The following is an 8634-nucleotide window of genomic DNA, read 5'->3' as shown; positions in this document are numbered from 1 at the left end:
AACCATGGATCATAAAATTTGAATGTGAGACTTTTAACAGTTTTAATAATTTATAGCCGTTTGTAAAAATTCAAAATATAACATATACATAAAAATCTAAATTTTTATTATATGGTTATTGTGGTTGTTTAATTTATTTAATAGTTTAAAATTAAACAAATATGATAGAAGATAAACTATTTTTTATCAAATCTTTATTATTCAAAATCATTAATTGCCATATATACTTTAGCCACATTAGGCAATTCCATAAATTTTATTTAAGGAAATAATAAAGTACATTAATGATGAATTTATTGTTAGTTTAATAAAAAAACTTATTATATAATTAGATGGACCAACATATTTTTCTAATGATTCTAAGAATCATTATAGTGACGACATGTGGCTATAAAAATAAGTTGTGATGCTTCTCAAATAATATATAGGGGATTTCTATATATCTTTTTCTTGATTCAGTGTGTTTGAATAAGCTTAGCGACAAGTTTGGGAGAATTCTCAAAAATTCTCAAAGGTCATGTCGAAAATTCCAAGGTGACAACAAGCCCTCTCTCCTCATTTCACTTCTCTCAAAACAGCCAACTTCAAGTAAGTGCATTCCACCTTTGTAAATACTTAGTTATCATGTTTATGTTTTCCCTTAGATCACTTCTTTGAGCTTATTCTCACACAAGGGACTGTGTGAAATAAGTTTGGGGGAGAGTCTACTATCTCACATTGTGTTTTGTTTTGTCTACTTGTCATTAAGTCTCATGCATTGCATTGTGAATAATTATTTGCATTGAAAATTCACAAAAATTAAAAAAATTCGAAATCACAAAAAAAAAACATTTAGTTGCATCATTTGCATCTTTGGGATTGAGTCTAGAAGCATTTAGATTACATTCATGCATTGGGAGAAACCTTGTAAAGAACACATGTCTAGAACTCAATTTGGCATCCTAGCTAAACATATCAAATAGCTTAAGCATCTCTTGAAAAAGCTTGTAAGCTTCGAGCCTTGAAAACTCTTCTTGAAATATGTTGCTTGCTTGATGATTGACATTGTTCATGAAACCAACTCCAAATGAACTACGGCTTAATGAACTTAATTTCTCTTGCATATGGACATTTGCATACTTGATCATGGATATTATACACATTTGGGTTATCTTTCTCTCTTTGTACCAATCTTTGTTAACCCAAACGGCACTCTCATACCCATTAACCCAAACCATTCTTTGAAGTCAACATTAATTTGATTGAGTGAGGTTTTTTATTGATAGCGTGTCATGTGCAAAATCTTGAGATTATTAGGAGCGACAATGGGTTGTTCTCATCTTTGACTAGCATTAAGACCTCATGTAGGTTAGCCTCTAGGATGGTTGTTGGGTTTGTGCGTTTAAATTCTTATGATCTTGGGAATGAGAGAGATTGAGTGAAAGAAAATGAATCAAAAAGATTGCTTAAAGTAAAGAAACTCCTAGGGACAAAAAAAGTTACAAAAGAAAAAACTCTAGAATATCAATAGAACCCTTTTTAAAAAAAAAAGAAAAAAAAAGACAAACAATATATGAGTGGGGAAAAGAAAAAGAAAGATTTGAGCTAAGTAAAAATCAAAAAGATTGTCCCTAGTTGGTTGAATCAAAGAAGAGAAAAGAGAGTGTTCATTGGGTTGGAGATGAAAATGAGTGTGTTTTGGGTTTGGGAATGATGAAAAGAAGGGGTAGAACTTGAAATCATCTAGGAAAATGGTAGAATGATGAGAACAAGGCATTATATGCATGAATTGCTTCTTTTTTTAGATAAATTTTGCATAATGATCTTGCTCATATTCTTGAGTGTAAGTCACTATAAAAGAAATATGCATTTGAAATCCATCTTTCTTCACATTAGACCATCTTTTCTCACCAAGCCAAATGATTGAGATCAAATATCCATTTGCAGGAATTCACTTTGTGTGTGTGTTTGAATAAATGTGAGGGTTCGCTAAAGAATTTGTTGGTTGAATGGCATTACAACTTGAGTAGAGATAAAAAAATCTTGATATGCCTTGAGAAGCTAGAGTGCACTAAGAGAGTTGATCATGTTATTTGCTATGTTTCTCTTAGGATGTCACATTGAAGGTTAAAAGTGTGTCTTTTGGTTAATAGCTCCCAGTTTTAATTATCTCTCTCTTAATTGATATTGAAAGTTTACTTGACGACAAGTAAAAAAATAGTTTGGGGGACTTAGATATCTCATATACATTTAGATGTATATATTGCATTTGTGTGTTCATTTGCATTTGACAGGGCTAAAGTGCACTTTAGAGAAGTTTGGAACAAAATCGTGAGGTAATGGTTGCAATTTACAATGTATGGGGTCAGAAACGGAGTTATCAAAAGTTCAGGGACCTGTCTTGCAAAATCTCCAAAACCCACCATTGGAGAGATCGATTGTTCTCCGGATTGGTTGACGACGATCCCGGCGGCTACCACGGCGGGTTAAGAGCAAGACGACGAGGATGAGCACCGGTGAGAGCTAACGACGACAATTGAGCTCGGGATTGGTCTTGCCATAACTGAGAGAAGTTGCAGATTCGTGGAGGAGGAGCCGCGGCAGAGAGCTTCGTGGTGGAGCAAAGCAGGGGAGACAGAGACGACCAACCATGATCTCCAATCTCGAGATGCAGAGCGGCTTCATGGCGTGGACAAGAGAAGCGGACTTGCGGCGGAGAAGATGGATCGTGTGATGGCTTCAACAGACCATGGAGACCGCAAGTGATCTTCGCGGCTAGCAGCGGGTTGCGGCAAGGTTTCGACGAAACCATCCAAGAGATTTCGCAAGCTGCGGCCGTGACGTATGGAGGCCGTGACGTGTAAGCATCGGGACTCCCATTTTAACATCCATTTTAACATCCCGATTCGGGAGCATCAGGTGGTCGCGGCTATGTCACGACAGATTCGTCTAGGGCGTTTCGCAGGCCATGTTCACGACATGTGGATGTCGCGGCTTGTGGGCTGATTTCGCAGACTTTGATCGCATGCAACGGGTGGTCGAGGCCGTGGTCCAAAACATTCATTTTACCATTTTACCCTTTTGTTTCTAAGCTAGTATAAATACATTGTAAACTTAATCTTAGATCATATAGATCATATCTTGTTTTCTATCTAATCAAAAGCCACTTCTAGGTGAAAGATCAAATCTTCATCATATTCTTTTGTGTTTACTTGATTGCTTAGATCAGATCAATTAATGATTTAGTGTCTATCATGATAATGAGAGAGTAGTCATCTTTAGATTCATGAGTTATGATGATTAACTGATGATCTAGAATGTTTAGAGTAGATTAATATGTTTCCTTGCTTGATTGAGTGACCTTAATGCTAATCTAGAGGTGGCCATTTTAGATTAGAAATCTAGACATTTCATTGCCCGGGAGGTGTTCGATGAAATGTCTAAGTCAACTCAACATGCTTTTAGCTTACCCTACCAAAGGCATTTGATGTTAGGGGAGTTTAGAAAGTTGAATGATCTGTTCTTAATGATTGCTTGATTGACACAAACCAAAGAAATTTGATGTTTGATCAATGAGAGTAAATATGCTTTTGTCTTGACAAAGAACTTGCTTAGAATTGTTATCTAGACTTAGAAAATTGTGTTGATTGAATCTTTGCCATTTTAGATTGAATCTTAGTCATTTGAAATCAAATTCTCACACCCATGATTCCTCCTTTATCTATTTGCTTGAAAATTGCTAGTTAATTGTGTTAGAGTCTTGTTAGCTTAATCAAATCACTTCATTACATTGAATGCATTTAGCTTAAGTATGAACCTGAATTCTCTTTGAATTGAAACACTTAGAAATTGATTGACATATAAAATATTACATTGATTTGAATTAGGATTTAAATAAAGTCATTATGGTGAATCTAGATTTATTTTTTTCTGGGTGCACAATGTGTGGAAAACAAAATGGTGGGTGCAATAAAGAGAATTCTCTATTTTGTCTAGCATTTTTCTCTCATTTTATCACACAAAATAAAAAAAAATGAAAAGATCATGGGTGCACATGCCCACATTGTCTTCAATGTGGCTTCCCCCTAAACTAGGAAGTGCAAACGCTGAACGGCTGAAGGAACCATGGTCACTCTCGATTTTGAATCTGGCATTTCACTAAAGGTTGAATATTAGTGGCAACAAGACGGGACTTAATGTTTCGTTGATTGGAAGTGAACAAAGATTTTGGATCAACCTTTCCTTATAGGGATTAGAAAGTTATACAGACAACTCACAATATGGCGAAAGTTAGCGCGATGTATATACATGTTTCAAACAAGTTCGTGACTGATTACGTTGCTGATATGTGAGCAATCTTTTGATGATTGGTTTGCCTTTCCGAACAGATTTGTGAACATATATTAATATTATGTCAAACAATCCACCAAACTTTTTTATTTTTAGATAATTATTCTAAATTATATTTGACAAAATGTATTCCAAGTTATATAAGCGGCATGCACTTTTTCAAGTATTGTTGATATATATCTTCTCTTTGTATTTGAGATAATGATACTTTATAAATTTTACACATAAAAACTTAAATATCTTTTTTATAATTCTATGTTTTTTACTATTCATATTCTTGCATTTTAACTTATATTTTAATTTTAAATAAAATACATTAATTAGAATTTTAAAAAATTCACCGGTTAACGATGGCTGGCCGGGAGCATCTTCGTTAATTTTTAGTCTTTGTGTGTAAAGCTTTTAGCCGGTTATGTTTGTAAGTTTCAAGCCTTTCTATATGGATCCATTTTCATTTTCTGGTTGGAACAAAATCTTTTATGGCTTTAAGTTTGGTTGTAATCTTCGTGTCTGGGGATATACTTTTCCGGCGACTTTGTAACTGCGTGTGTATCTTTGTTGTTCCAATGGAATATTTCAGATGTTTATTTTTTTTTTTTTAAATCATTTAAATAATTAAAAAAATCTGTAACATTAGTTTTAAAAATAGAGAAGAAGTAGTATTTTCCTTGATAAATATCCAATGAATTTAAATTTGAATAAATTAACGAGTCATAAGTTACTGAAAATGATACTCTAAGAACACATGATTTCACAAGTTGTTTTAATATTAGTCAGAAATGTTATAATATTAGTTAGTACTCTTGCAACTAATTGTTACTAGCATTTTATCGAGGTATGTAGGTTTGGTCGGGTCGGTTAGTTCGGAATACGGTTATTTCGGGTCGACCGAAATTTTACCGAAGTGAATCGACAAAAAAATTTGTTTCGGATTGTGATTAGTTCGGTTACAAATTTTTTACCAAAGTTTTTATTTTTGCGGTTAGTTTGATTATTTCGGTTCATATTTTGGTTAGTTTGGTTCATAAGTTTGGTCAAAGTTGCTATTGTTTGGTAAAAAAATTCTTTAAAAAATGAACTAACCGATTACCGAACTGAACCGAAAGCCATTTTTTAAGTTGCCGAATTGAACCAAACCTTCTAACCGAACTAACCTAAAACCAATCTTTTCAATTCTATTCGGCAGATTCAGTTCGGGTAACAACCGAAGCCTAATTTTATCTTTAAAGGCCAACATAAGGAAATTTTGATGGAGGGAAAATTGATGAAGTCTAACATTTTATAGTACTTAGGAAATGCATGTTAGTTTTACACACTTATAAAAATGAATATTTGAAAAGTAAATTATTCGGTTACTAACATTGACACAAAAACATATAAAAGTTAAAAACACTGTTGGACAATCAAGTATGATACGTTGTCATTTTCTTCTAAAAATGCATGAAAGTTATTATTAGAATATCCAGAAGAAAAAACATTGTGTAGTCAGCTTTTAGAAATTCAGTCTAAACACATAAGTTAACTTTGAAGAGCAGTTCACATAATCAAGAATTTATAAAACAACACATCAAACTCTCGCCATGTATTTTTTTTGTCACACATTCTATAATTTTGGTTGAATAATATGTATAACTATTTATCATTTTAACACGATCCAAAAATATCAAAACTTAAACTTAATAATACACAATCTGGATAAAAGAGCTAGTATCATCTAATATTAGAATATCATAGCTTCGGTGGACACATTCAATAAAAGTTGGTCAATATAAAATCGTAAGCATATGGAGCTGTAGCTTCCTAGTTCTTATATTGTAAATGAATTTGAGTTTTCATTTTTACATTGACCAAAAAAAAAAAAGTTTTCATTTTTACCAAAAAAAGAAAAAGAAAAATAGAACTTACCGAAAAGGAAAAATAGAAAAAAAAACTGTAACTGGTTTTACAACGTGCAAATTTATGAGCGTTTCACAGCTAAATCTACTATGTTTTAAGAAAAAGTTTAAGTTAATAAGAAAAATCAAAAAAATTTGGTGTTTAATTAAATTTTTTTTTTTAACTTTTAAATAAGAGACTTTCAATGGAGCACGTAAATTTTAAGGTCTCTTAATCCGGTCTCTTAATTCACTTTTACAATTAAAAAGTATTAAAAAAAAATACGAAACCCATTTAGGGTCTCTAGGATAATGGTGCTCTTAGTGTCTGGGGATATACCTTTCCGGCGACTTTGTAACTGCATGTGTATCTTTGTTGTTCCAATGGAATATTTCAGATGTTCAGTTTTTTTTTAAAAAAAATTGTTTAAATAATTAAAAAAATCTGTAACATTAGTTTTAAAAATAGAGAAGAAGTAGTATTTTCCTTGATAAATATCCAATGAATTTAAATTTGAATAAATTAACGAGTCATAAGTTACTGAAAATGATACTTTAAGAACACATGATTTCACAGTTTTTTTAATATTAGTTAATACTCTTGAAACTAATTGTTACTACCATTTTATCGAGGCATGTGGGTTTGGTCGGTCGGTTAGTTCGTTATTTCGGTTGACCAAAATCTTACCGAAGTGAATCACCAAAATAATCGGTTTGGTTTGTGGTTAGTTCGGTTACGAAAAAATATCAAAATTTTTTATTTTGGGATTAGTTTGGTTATTTCAGTTCAGATTTTGGTTAGTTCGGTTCGGAATTTTTATTAAGGTTTGGTATTGTTTGGTATTTTTAATTTAAAAAAAACAAACTAACCGATTATCGAACCAAAACCAATTTTTTTAGGTTTCCGAACTAAACCGAACTAACCTAAAATCAAAATTTTCAATTCGGTTCGGCAGATTCGGTTCGGATAATAACCGATATCTTATTTTATCTTTAAAGGCCAACATAGAGAAATTTTGATGGAGGGAAAATTAATGAAGTCTCACATTTTATCGTACTTAGGAAATACATGTTAGTTTTACACACTTATAAAAATGAATATTTGAAAAAAACTAAATTATTCGGTAAGTAACATTGACAAAGAACATATAAAAGTTAACAACACAAATGGACTACGAAGTAATGATACTTTGTCATTTTCTTCTGAAAATGCATGAAAGTTATTATTAGAATACCTAGAAGGAAAAACATTGTGTATGGTCAACCTTTCGGAATGCAATTTAAACACATAAGCTAACTTTAAGAGAAGTTCACTGAAACAAGAATTTAGAAAACACACCCATCAAACTCTTGCCATGTATTTTTTTGTCACACATTCTATAGTTTTGGTCGAATAATATATATAACTATTTATAATTTTAACAAAATCCAAAAAGTATCAAAACTTAAATTTAATAATACATAATCCGCGCGTAGCGCGGATAGAAGACCTAGTTTGGTTAATGATTGAACAATTGATCCCCTTGGTAAAGGTTCAAATGCTAACTTTGCACCCCATTCAATTTTTTTTTATCTCATTTAATTGTCTAGTTATTTTTTTTTTGTAACTGTTAGTTGTTTGTTTTTAATATGCTATGCACAATCTTTAGGAAAAAAAAATCATTCTTCCGTATATAAGTTGTTCCTTGTTACAATTGCTTTTAGTTTTATAACTCTGTTGATCAAAACAAAAGTTTTATAACTCTATAACATTGTTTGATTACAATTTTTATCTACAAAAATCAATAAAGCTTACATAAATAAATAATTTAAGTGAATAAATTATAAAACCTTATATACTATATATGCCAATGATTTAGATGTTAGTACTTAGTATATATTAATTTTATAGAAAACAACTATAGCTTATAGGGGTTTTAATACAATACATCATTTTAGATTAAAAAAAATTATAACAAAAAGCTGCTAATAAAATTTTAATAAACTAATTTTTAATACTATTACATAACTATATTAGCTTGACCCCGGTGGAAAATATTTCTAGCTCTGCCACTATACCATTTCCTCTTACATTACTTTGAACATATTGATGTAATGTTACATCATTCATTTACCTCAATATCAGTTTTGCAATTTCTCGAGCTACTCATTTCCTTCGGATTTTGTAGTTATGAGATTTAGTTAACTCTTAGGTTACAAAAAAAAAGATTTAGTTAACTCTTTCAGCTGGACCTTTTTTGCATCCGTTAAAGATACAATGCGCAACTTATTGGTGTATGGGAAATATGATGCAAGTTATTAAGTTACCGGGCCGGTTCAACAATATAAAAATGTATCATGGGCCATTTTATAAGTGTAGAGCCTTTTCGTTTAAAATGGGCCGTTGTTATGATAATAATTCTACATTTGTTAAATGGTTCGAACATAATTT

Source organism: Brassica oleracea, chromosome C9 (genome assembly GCF_000695525.1).
Source record: "Brassica oleracea var. oleracea cultivar TO1000 chromosome C9, BOL, whole genome shotgun sequence".
Classification (NCBI taxonomy): Eukaryota; Viridiplantae; Streptophyta; class Magnoliopsida; order Brassicales; family Brassicaceae; genus Brassica; species Brassica oleracea.
The sequence above is the reverse complement of the archived record's forward strand: the minus strand, read 5'-3'. Positions refer to the sequence as shown.